Source organism: Chiloscyllium plagiosum, unplaced genomic scaffold, assembly GCF_037043375.1.
Source record: "Chiloscyllium plagiosum isolate Xiang-an unplaced genomic scaffold, Cpla_swu_hap1 HiC_scaffold_4, whole genome shotgun sequence".
In the NCBI taxonomy this organism is placed as follows: Eukaryota; Metazoa; Chordata; class Chondrichthyes; order Orectolobiformes; family Hemiscylliidae; genus Chiloscyllium; species Chiloscyllium plagiosum.
Window position 1 is genome coordinate 133,407,956 of NW_028270142.1, and position 13,425 is coordinate 133,421,380.

At 44.3% G+C, this 13,425-nt stretch overlaps 1 long non-coding RNA gene across 1 annotated transcript in view; it reads right to left on the bottom strand.

The window, feature by feature from the left end:
• Nucleotides 1-382: 382 nt before the first annotated feature.
• LOC148150489 (uncharacterized) overlaps nt 383-13,425 on the bottom strand; it is a 165,701-nt gene continuing 152,658 nt past the window's right edge. The window contains exon 3 of the long non-coding RNA XR_015756865.1: nt 383-1,157. This is a non-coding gene — a long non-coding RNA (uncharacterized LOC148150489). The remainder of the gene's footprint in view (nt 1,158-13,425) is intronic.

Consider the following 13,425-nt stretch of genomic DNA (forward strand, 5'->3'; position numbering starts at 1 on the left):
CAATACAGAAAGATAATGCTCAAATATAAATCATAGAAAATGGTAAGAATTTGCGATCCTTTGAGTACATGAGTCATTTGGTTTTTTAAAATGTAATGTTTAATATTCACTGACTGGACCAGCATTTGTTGTCCATCCCTAATTGCCAAGTGGGCAGTTAAGAACCAATCACATTGATGTGGGTCTGGACTCACATGTAGGTTAGACTACGAAAGGACAGCAGACTTCCTTCCCTAAATGACATTAGTGAACCGGATGAACCTGCCCCACAAATCAACAATGGTTGCATGATCATTATTAGACTCGTAATGTCAGATTTTTTCCTTTATTGAACACGAACTCCAACATCTGCCATTGTGCGATTTGAACCCAGTTAGCCAGAGTCTCTGGATTAATATCCTAGCAATAATACCGCTAGATCATCACCTTCCCATTTCTTCATAATTCTCCCACACTCTTACTTCTAAGGCTTTCTGTTATTTTTTCTAAATTGTCATAAGAGATTGGTAAAACCCCATGAAAATTCACTCTGCTGGAGCTCCAGCACCTTGCCTAAGCAACCATTGTTCACATGAGGATGCCAATGGCTTGAACAGTAACAGGTTTTGTTTTTCAAGATGGAGGTGATGGGAGGGTAGGAAATGTTTGGACTCCTGCTTCAGATTACATAGGCGGCCACATTATTCTTTGTTTTTTTTTTGTTTTGTTTCTTCATTTCTCCTTTGTAGCAAAGTTCACCTTTGCTTCTTTTCTGCGGCTGTGGTGGAGGAAAGTGATTGCGAGGGCCTGTTGCGGCAGTGGCAGCCTGGTGGCTCAGGAAGTCCATTCCTCACGGCCATAGCACCTGCAGCTTTATCAAAGGTTTCATCATCAGTGCAGTGGTTTCAGCGGTGGCTATGGTGGCGGCAACTTGGTGATTCGGATTCGTTCCTTGTTGCTATGGCGACAATGTGGCTGCTTCAAGCAGCAACTGAAGTGGCAGTGGCTTCAGCGTGGTGGATCTGATCTGTCCTTCCTTACTCTGGCAGCAATGCAGTGGCTTCAGTGTTGATTTTGGCGGTGGCGGCACAGTGGATCTGGTCTGGAAATCTTTGCTTTGGCGGCCTGAGGGACAGCTTCAGAGGTAGCATCCTGCAGCCAGTCCAGAAACCCAGGAGCTGTGGATGGAACAAAAGTTGAACTTTATCTTAACTTTGTCTTAATTACTTCTTTTTAGAATTTCCATTATTAAAATGGTGCTGAATTGCGACAACTTATATACATCTCACTGTATTTTCATAAATACAAGTGACAATAAATTGCTATTCTATTCTATTCATATAGCACCAAGCCTTATCCCATCTGCATCTCCTATCCATAAATAAGCATCTTTGCAAGTCTCACTCTCCTGCAATCAGGTGTGGGACTCTTCATCAATCTTTTCCTTTTAAATCTAGGATGCTAAAGGCTACTGCTGTAGCCCTATCCCGGCTAAGATAATTTAATACAGAATTAGGATAAAATTTGGATCCTTTCTGATTTGCTTGCTCAGTGACTCATTGTATAAATACACCAAATCAGTTGGGGGATGTTTGTGTTTATTCCTCAACTGCACTCTGAGGTGCAACCTTCTGAATGCTAGCTGTTGTCAGGATCCCACAAATTCTTGTGAGCTATATTAAACTCTGAAAGATGTTTTCAAAGGAGAGCTTTATTCTCCATACTTCTTTCACTTTGCCAGTTCTCAAGATGGCCCACTCTCAGGATATGAGTGAGCAATTTCTTGAGGTGTGCCAGGAGTAACTTACATTAGATTCTGATCAACCAAATGGTCATGGAGTTCCCAGGACAGTCAGTACTTGCATATTAATCTTGACAGCCCTTAATTATTTAATTATAAATTAATGTTTGGACATTAGGCAATATTTCCTGATGGTTTAAGTAGCAGTTCCAGAAATAATGCTACAAATTGTGAACGTCAGCTTTAGTGGATGAAGGTTCCCATTTTCTAATACATAAGATTAAAGCATTAGCAACATGTTTATAGTTCAGGAAGAAAGCAGCAATTAAGAATATTAATTACATTTAAGTACCTTTTGGTTTCTGAATTATTCAGGAGCATCCATGCCTATTGTGCATATCTCAAACTCAAATGTAACAAATGTACCAATATAAAAATATGTCACCAGCCAAAGGAAGGAACAATGCAGTGCTAACAAGTCAATCTTTCTTTAAAAGTATAGAATATTTAGAAAATTTGTTTGCCATCCATAGGAATCATGACAGTCTGACTTAAGACCTCTTAATTAATGATAACCTGAGTCATATTAGCTCACACACACTCATATCATAGTCAAATATAACAGCCAGAAATACTGGTGTGGAACCTCGCCTATTTTACAACACAGAAGAAGGGCATTCAACCATTCATACCTGAGCCAACTTTTTGAAACAATAATTCAATTAATCACACTGCCTTGCTTTTTCATAGGAAATAGGAGCAGGACAACATGAAATGGTTGTTAAGCCTGACTCCATGGATAAAATATAATCATTGCTATTCTGAACTTCAACTTCACTTTCTGCCCATTCCCCATATCCCTCAATAGCCTGAGATGCTAAAAATGTGCCTATGTGAGCCTTAAATAGTCAATTCCTTCTCCTGTTTGTAATAGCCTTATATTTTTGAAAAGACACTGAATAACTTATTGCCCTGTTTACACCTATGCTTTACTTGTTGATATCTTATTAGGAGCTTGCTTCATGCATGAAACTGCATTTACTGTCTTCATCAAGATTAAAATGAACCCATGTGTTTCTGGTCATCAATAATCCTCAGATTGAATCTGCTCCACTAATGATCAACTCCGTAAACTATGTTGCAAACTAGAAATATTTACAGTCTTCCCAGCTTCATGGCTTTCTTGGGTACATTCCTGATATCCTCCTAGTCATTAAATGGAAACAAAGATGAAAAATCATAGATCAAGGCAAATGAGCTTTTAGTGCACAATTCCCGAAAGCAGGTTTTCATATTTTGACACTTGCATAGCTGTAGATTCTGTGTAAGCTTCTTAGTCACTTTGGGTTTTTCTGGAAGTTACTGATATTGGATTGTTTTCCTTTATGGACAGTGGAGCAAACAAAATGATGTTGTCATTTAGGGAATGGTGCGCAGTTATGATAGAATGGAAAAAGAAAAAAGACAGGAAGTCAGAAAACTTCAACCTTTTAGGAAAAATTCCAATTGAGCAAAAAGATTCCACGAAGCAGCATAAAATTTAACCACAAAAAAGTCACAGAATGAAACATTGTCAGCGCTCAGTTTCATAAATTTGAGAGCACTACATGTAAAAATTACAAGACAATAAAATGTCTGACCAAATATTAATTCCCTGAAAAGAACTTGCTTTATAAACTAGATTGGATATTACAGTCAATATATTCATACAGTTCTATTCTTACTATTCATATAGTTCAAAGCTGTTGCTGAAAGAGGTTGTGACAGACGAAGAATTAATCATTAAAGAAATCAAGGATTATGGGGAAAATGCTGGAAAGTGAAGTTGAGCATAATCAGATCAGCTATGATTGCACTGAAGGGTGGAACAGACTCATAGAATCCCTAGAGTGCAGATAAAAGCCATTTGAGTCAGCACTGACCCTCTGAAGAGCATCCCACCCATACCCACCCGCATCCTTGGATTTCCCATGGCTAACCCATTTAGCCTGCACACCCCTGGATACTACAGAGCAATTTAGCACAGCCAATCCCCCTAATCTGAATATCTTCAAACATCTTTAAGGCATCATGGTGGCTCAGTGGTTAGCACTGCTGCCTCACAGCACCAGAACCTGGGTTCAATTCCACCCTTAGGCGACTGCCTGTGTGGAGTTTGCATATTCTCCCTGTGTCTGCGTGTGCTCCCTCCCACAGTCCAGAGATGTGCAGTTTAAGTGACACATTTTCAGCTCTGATCTCCAGCATCTGCAGTCCTCACTTTCTCCACCAGATGCAGCAGCCATGTTAACTGTCATCAAGGTCTGCTGGATACCATTGTGTGTTACACATGTCATACAGAACACTTGTGCACAGACATCTTCTAGATTGATTTAGACGTCACAGGGATGTTAGTAAAATGTTTGTCATGTAAACCCAGGTACACACAAGATATTTGAATCTCAGCATGTCAATATTAGAGTCACAGAGTCATAGAGATGTACAGCATGGAAACAGACCCTTCGGTCCAACTACATGCCCATGTAAAACAGATCAGCATGGCTGGCCTGTTTAGCTATGTAGATTGCTGTCCTTTGAAGAACAGTCTGTTTGACAATCCAGTTGTAACACATCTGCCTATTTACCTAGTGATATCATTTTTCATGTCTTGGTTGTCATGGCATTTGCACGCCCGAGAGCTATTTACACCTTCTTAACACTACAATCAATCTTTTGTCCTGTGTGTACCATTACTGAGAACTGTATGAGCTTTGCCTGAGGAGGAATGTTGTCCATCCCAGTGTGTCTGGTGATTCTAAGGCAGAGTCAGATCAGGCATATAATACAATGTGCTCAAAATCCTTGTTACATCTCATGGGAAAGAGAAGTGCCATGATTATAGATGCACTGGATGCCTGAATCCGGGCACTGGGTATCTCCATAGTAGATACTTGCACTCAGTGAAGTGACTGTGCCTTTGTCCTGAGGCAAAACAACATAATTGGTACCAGCATTGGCCTTTCCTCTGCTGCAGGGCATTTTCTCATCATAGGATTTCCACTAAGAAGGGATTGTTTTAAAGAGGAATAATGCCTGTCATGACAGTCTGGGCCAGGCAATTAGGCAGCACGACATAAGTGTGGGTTCTGAGCTACTCTCAAGGTACTCCTCCCCCTCGCCTTCCCATCCCCCTCCACCTCCAAACTCTCTCCAAGATAGTGCAGAGAGTTGGTCTACACCTCAATCAAACATAGACTCCTTTCCAACGTAAAGCCTATCTTATCTGCATTTCTGGACCGAACAGTTTCAAGAGATCCTGGGCATGAGGTACTGTAATCTACTGACAGCAGGAAACCTCGACTTTTATCTGGTACACACTTAATTGGACTGTATTACTGGAAGAGGGCAAACTCACCTGTTTGAAATTGACTGCTGGAAAGGGACACACGTTGGCAGGACTGTACCACAGGAAAACAGACACATATCTACATAAACTGTTCACTGGAAAGTGGAAACACACCTGCAAAATCTGAACTATTAGTAATCAAACACGCATGTGCAATAATTGAGAGTGGCATAGACCTATTAGAGCTGCCTGCTGGAAATCTGGTACATATCTGAAAGACCTGTACTGGAAAGTGGACACACACCTGTGTGGGCCAAACGACGAGAATCATTTCATCTAACGTAAAGTTGCATGACATCATCACATGCTGGAAGGAGTAGACAAATCTTTGTGAATTGTCCACAGGCAAACACATACTCACCTGCAGAAACTGAACTTCTGGGAACAAGACACACACCTGTACACAGTGTGCTTCTTGAAATTAGGCACACAACTGTACACAGAGTGCTTCCGGACATTAGACACACACCTGTACACAGTGTGCTTCTGGGATCTAGGCACACAGCTGTACACAGTGTGCTTCTGGAAACGAGACAAACACCTGTACACAGTGTGCTTCTTGAAACTAGACAACCACATGTACACAGTGTGCTTCTGGAAATTAGACACACACCTGTATGCAGTGTGCTTCTGGAAACTAGACACACACCTGTACACAGTGTGCATCTGGAAATTAGACACACAACTGTATACAGTGTGCTTCTGGAAACTAGACACACAACTGTACACATCATGTTTCTAGAAACTAGACACACACCTGTACACAGTGTGCTTTTGGGATCTAGGCACACACCTGTACGCAGTGTGCTTCTGGGAACTAGACACACACCTGTACACAGTGTGCTTCTTGAAACTAGACAACCACATGTACACAGTGTGCTTCTGGAAATTAGACACACACCTGTATGCAGTGTGCTTCTGGAAACGAGACACACACCTGGTACACAGTGTGCATCTGGAAATTAGACACACAACTGTACACATCATGTTTCTGGAAACTAGACACACACCTGTACACAGTGTGCTTCTGGAAATTAGACATACACCTGGACACAGTGTGCTTCTGGTAACTAGATACAAAACTGTACACAATGTGCTTCTGAAAACTAGACACACACCTGTGCACAGTGTTCCTCTGCAATCTAGACCCACAACTGTACACAGTGTGCTTCTGCAATCTCGACACACAACTGTACACATTGTGCTTCTGGGAACAGGGCACACATCCTGTACACAGTGTGCTTCGGGAAACTAGGTACACACCTGTACACAGTGTGCTTCTGCAAACCCGGCACACACCTGTGCACAGTGTGCATCTGGAAGTTAGACGCACAACAGTAAGCAGTATGTTTCTGGAAACTAGACACACACATGTACACAGTGTGCTTCTGGGAACTAGACACACAATTGCACACAGTGTGCATCTGGGAACTAGGCACACACCTGTACACAGTGTGTTTCTGGGAACTAGACACACACCTGTACACAGTGTGTTTCTGGAAACTAAACACATGCCTGTACACAGTGTGCTTCTGGAAACTAGACACCCACATGTACACATTGTGCTGCTTCTGGAAATTAGACACGCACGTCTACACTGTGTGCTTCTGGAGAACTAGACACACACCTGCATACTGTGTGCTTCTGGAAACTGGGTACAAACCTGGACAGTGTGCTTCTGCAAACTAGACACACACCTGTACACAGTGTACAACTGGAAATTAGACACACAACAGTACACAGTATGTTTCTGGGAACTAGGCACACACTTGTACTCAGTGTGCTTCTGCAAATTAGACACACACTTGTACACAGTGTGCTTCTGCAAGCTAGACACACACTTGTACACAGTGTGCTTCTGGAAACTCAACACACACGTGTACACAGTGTGCTACTGGATATTAGACCCACACCTGTACGCAGTGTGCTTCTGGAAACTAGACACACACCTGTACACAGTGTGCTTCTGGTAACAAGACACAAACCTGCACACAATGTGCTTCTGGAAACTAGGCACACACCTGTACACAGTGTTGTTCTGCAATCTAGACACACAACTGTACACAGTGTGCTTCTGGGAACTGGGCACACACCTGTACACAGTGTGCTTCTGGAAACTAGGCACACACCTGTACACAGTGTTCTTCTGCAATCTAGACACACAACTGTACACAGTGTGCTTCTGGAAATTAAGCACACACCTGTACACAGTGTGCTTCTGAAAACTAGACACACAATTGTACACAGAGTCCGTCTGGAAACTAGACACACACACGTACACTGTTGTTCTGCAATCCAGACACACAAATGTACACAGTGTGCTTCTGGAAACTAGGCACATACCTGTACACAGTGTGCTTCTGTGAATGGGCACACACCTGTACACAGTGTGCTTCTGGGAAGCAGGCACACACCTGTACACAATGTGCTTCTGGGAACTAGGCACACACCTGTACACAGTGTGCTATTGGAAATTAGACACACACCTGTACACAGTGTGCTTCTGGGAACTAGACACACACCTGTACACAGTGTACATCTTGAAATTAGGCACACACCTGTACACAGTGTGCTTCTGGGAACTGGGCACACACCTGTACACAGCGTGCTTCTGGAATTTAGGCACACACCTGTACACAGTGTGCTTATGGAAATTAGACACACACGTGTACACAGTGTGCTTCTGGAAACTGGGCACACACCTGTATACAGTGTGCTTTTGGAAATTAGACACACACCTGTACACATTGTGCTTCTGGAAACTTGTCACACACCTGTACACAGTGTGCTTCTGGGAACTAGGCAAACACGTGTACACAATGTGCTTCTGGGAACTAGGCACACACCTGTACACAGTGTGCTTATGGAAATTAGACACACACCTGTACACAGGGTGCTTCTGGAAACTTGTCACACACCTGTACACAGTGTGCTTCTGGGAACTAGGCAAACACGTGTACACAATGTGCTTCTGGGAACTAGGCACACACGTGTACACAGTGTGCTTCTGGGAACTAGGCAAACACGTGTACACAATGTGCTTCTGGGAACTAGGTACACACCTGTACACAGTGTGCTTCTGGAAACTAGACACACACCTGTACACAGTGTGCTTCAGGAAATTAGACACACACCTGTACACAGAGTGCTTTTGGAAACGAGACACACACATGCACACAGTGTGCTTCTGGGAACTAGGCACACACCTGTACACAATGTGCTTCTGGGAACTAGGCACACACCTGTACACAGTGTGCTTCTGGGAACTGGGCACACACCTGTACACAGTGTGCTTCTGGAAACTAGGCACACACATGTACACAGTGTGCTGCTGGAAACTAGGGAAACACCTGTACACAGTGTGCTTCTGGGAACTAGGCACACACCTGTACACAGTGTGCTTGTGGAAATTAGACACACACCTGTACACAGTGTGCTTCTGGGAACTAAGCACACACCTGTTCACAATGTGCTTCTGGAAACAAGGGACACACCTGTACACAGTGTGCTTCTTGAAACTAGACAACCACATGTACACAGTGTGCTTCTGGAAACTAGACACACGCCTGTACACAGTGTGCTTCTGGAAATTAGACACACACCTGTATGCAGTGTGCATCTGGAAATTAGACACACAACTGTACACAGAGTGCTTCTGGAAACTAGACACACAACTGTACACATCATGTTTCTAGAAACTAGACACACACCTGTACACAGTGTGCTTCTGGGATCTAGGCACACACCTGTACACAGTGTGCTTCTGGGATCTAGGCACACAGCTGTACACAGTGTGCTTCTGGAAACGAGACACACACCTGTACGCAGTGTGCTTCTGGGAACTAGACACACACCTGTACACAGTGTGCTTCTTGAAACTAGACAACCACATGTACACAGTGTGCTTCTGGAAACTAGACACACGCCTGTACACAGTGTGCTTCTGGAAATTAGTCACACACCTGTATGCAGTGTGCTTCTGGAAACGAGACACACACCTGGTACACAGTGTGCATCTGGAAATTAGACACACAACTGTACACAGTGTGCTTCTGGAAATTAGACACACACCTGGACTCAGTGTGCTTCTGGTAACTAGACACAAAACTGTACACAATGTGCTTCTGGAAACTAGACACACACCTGTGCACAGTGTTCCTCTGCAATCTAGACCCACAACTGTACACAGTGTGCTTCTGCAATCTCGACACACAACTGTACACATTGTACTTCTGGGAACAGGGCACACATCCTGTACACAGTGTGCTTCGGGAAACTAGGTACACACCTGTACACAATGTGCTTCTGCAAACCCGGCACACACCTGTGCACAGTGTGCATCTGGAAGTTAGACGCACAACAGTAGGCAGTATGTTTCTGGAAACTAGACACACACATATACACAGTGTGCTTCTGGGAACTAGACACACAATTGCACACAGTGTGCATCTGGGAACTAGGCACACACCTGTACACAGTGTGCTTCTGGGAACTAGACACACACCTGTACACAGTGTGTTTCTGGAAACTAGACACCCACATGTACACATTGTGCTGCTTCTGGAAATTAGACACCCACGTGTACACAGTGTGCTTCTAGAAACTAGGCACACACCTTTACACATTGTTCTTCTGCAAGCCAGACACACACCTGCACACAGTGTGCTTCAAGAAATCAGACACACATCTGTACACAGTGTGCTTCTGGAAAGTAGACACACAACTGTACAAAGTGTGCTTCTGGAAACTAGGTACACACCTGTACACAGTGTTCTTCTGCAATCTAGACACACAACTGTACACAGTATGCTTCTGGGAACTGGCCACTCATCCTGTACACAGTGTGCTTCTGGAAACTAGGTACACATCTGTACACAGTGTGCTTCTGCAAACCCGGCACACACCTGTGCACAGTGTGCATCTGGAGGTTAGACGCACAACAGTAAGCAGTATGTTTCTGGAAACTAGACACACACATGTACACAGTGTGCTTCTGGGAACTAGACACACAATTGTACACAGTGTGCATCTGGGAACTCGGCACACACCTGTACACAGTGTGCTTCAAGAAATCAGACACACACCTGTACACAATGAGCTTCTGGAAAGTAGACACACGTCCTCTACATAGTGTGCTTCTGGAAACTAGGTACACACCAGTACACAGTGTTCCTCTGCAATCTAGACACACAACTGTACAAAGTGTGCTTCTGGAAACTAGACACACACCTGTACACAGTGTTCTTCTGCAATCTAGACACACAACTGTACACAGTATGCTTCTGGGAACTGGCCACTCATCCTGTACACAGTGTGCTTCTGGAAACTAGGTACACATCTGTACACAGTGTTCTTCTGCAAACCCGGCACACACCTGTGCACAGTGTGCATCTGGAAGTTAGACGCACAACAGTAAGCAGTATGTTTCTGGAAACTAGACACACACATGTACACAGTGTGCCTCTGGGAACTAGACACACAATTGTACACAGTGTGCATCTGTAAAACTAGACACACAATTGTACACAGTGTGCATCTGTAAAACTAGGCACACACCTGGACACAGTGTGCTACTGGAAACGAGACACACACCTGTACACAGTGTTCTTCTGCAAGCCAGACTCACACCTGTACACAGTGTGCTTCAAGAAATCAGACACTCACCTATACACAGTGAGCTTCTGGAAAGTAACACACACCTGTACACAGTGTGTTTCTGGAAACTAGAAACACGCCTGTACACAGTGTGCTTCTGGGAACAAGACACACACACCTGTACACAGTGTGCCTCTGGGAACTAGACACACAATTGTACACAGTGTGCATCTGGGAACTAGGCACACACCTGTACACAGTGTGCTTCTGCAAGCCAGACACACACCTGTACACAGTGTGCTTCAAGAAATCAGACATACACCGATACACAGTGAGCATCTGGAAAGTAGACACACACCTGTACACAGTGTGTTTCTGGAAACTAGAGACACGCCTGTACACAGTGTGCTTCTGGGAACTAGATACACACACCTGTACACAGTGTGCTTCTGGAAACTGGGCACACACCTGTACACAGTGTGCTTCTGGGAACTAGGCACACACCTGTACACAGTGTGCTTCTGGGAACTAGGAACACACCTGTACACAGTGTGATTCTGGAAACTAGACACGCTCGTGTACACCGTGTGGGTCTGGAAACTAGGCACACACCTGTACACAGTGCACTTCTGGAAACTGGACCCACATCCTGTACACAGTGTGCATCTGGAAATTAGACACACACCTGTACACAGTGCGCTTCTGGAAATTAGACACACACGTGTACACAGTGTGCTTCTGGGAACTAGGAATACACCTGTACACAGTGTGTTTCTGGAAACTAGACACCCACATGTACACATTGTGCTGCTTCTGGAAATTAGACACCCACGTGTACACAGTGTGCTTCTGGAAACTAGGCACACACCTTTACACATTGTTCTTCTGCAAGCCAGACACACACCTGTACACAGTGTGCTTCAAGAAATCAGACACACATCTGTACACAGTGTGCTTCTGGAAAGTAGACACACAACTGTACAAAGTGTGCTTCTGGAAACTAGGTACACACCTGTACACAGTGTTCCTCTGCAATCTAGACACACAACTGTACAAAGTGTGCTTCTGGAAACTAGACACACACCTGTACACAGTGTTCTTCTGCAATCTAGACACACAACTGTACACAGTATGCTTCTGGGAATTGGCCACTCATCCTGTACACAGTGTGCTTCTGGAAACTAGGTACACATCTGTACACAGTGTGCTTCTGCAAACCCGGCACACACCTGTGCACAGTGTGCATCTGGAAGTGAGACGCACAACAGTAAGCAGTATGTTTCTGGAAACTAGACACACACATGTACACAGTGTGCTTCTGGGAACTAGACACACAATTGTACACAGTGTGCATCTGGGAACTCGGCACACACCTGTACACAGTGTGCTTCTGGAAACTAGGCACACACCTGTACACAGTGTTCTTCTGCAAGCCACACACACACCTGTACACAGTGTGATTCAAGAAATCAGACACACACCTGTACACAATGAGCTTCTGGAAAGTAGACACACATCCTCTACATAGTGTGCTTCTGGAAACTAGGTACACACCAGTACACAGTGTTCCTCTGCAATCTAGACACACAACTGTACAAAGTGTGCTTCTGGAAACTAGACACACACCTGTACACAGTGTTCTTCTGCAATCTAGACACACAACTGTACACAGTATGCTTCTGGGAACTGGCCACTCATCCTGTACACAGTGTGCTTCTGGAAACTAGGTACACATCTGTACACAGTGTTCTTCTGCAAACCCGGCACACACCTGTGCACAGTGTGCATCTGGAAGTTAGACGCACAACAGTAAGCAATATGTTTCTGGAAACTAGACACACACATGTACACAGTGTGCCTCTGGGAACTAGACACACAATTGTACACAGTGTGCATCTGTAAAACTAGGCACACACCTGTACACAGTGTGCTTCTGGAAACTAGGCACACACCTGTACACAGTGTTCTTCTGCAAGCCAGACACTCACCTATACACAGTGAGCTTCTGGAAAGTAGACACACACCTGTACACAGAGTGTTTCTGGAAACTAGACACACGCCTGTACACAGTGTGCTTCTGGGAACTAGACACACACACCTGTACACAGTGTGCCTCTGGGAACTAGACACACAATTGTACACAGTGTGCATCTGGAAACTAGGCACACACCTATACACAGTGTGCTTCTGCAAGCCAGACACACACCTGTACACAGTGTGCTTCAAGAAATCAGACATACACCTGTACACAGTGAGCTTCTGGAAAGTAGACACACACCTGTACACAGTGTGTTTCTGGAAACTAGACACACGCCTGTACACAGTGTGCTTCTGGAAACTAGGTACACATCTGTACACAGTGTGCTTCTGCAAACCCGGCACACACCTGTGCACAGTGTGCATCTGGAAGTGAGACGCACAACAGTAAGCAGTATGTTTCTGGAAACTAGACACACACATGTACACAGTGTGCTTCTGGGAACTAGACACACAATTGTACACAGTGTGCATCTGGGAACTCGGCACACACCTGTACACAGTGTGCTTCTGGAAACTAGGCACACACCTGTACACAGTGTTCTTCTGCAAGCCACACACACACCTGTACACAGTGTGCTTCAAGAAATCAGACACACACCTGTACACAATGAGCTTCTGGAAAGTAGACACACATCCTCTACATAGTATGTTTCTGGAAACTGGGTACACACCTGTACACAGTGTT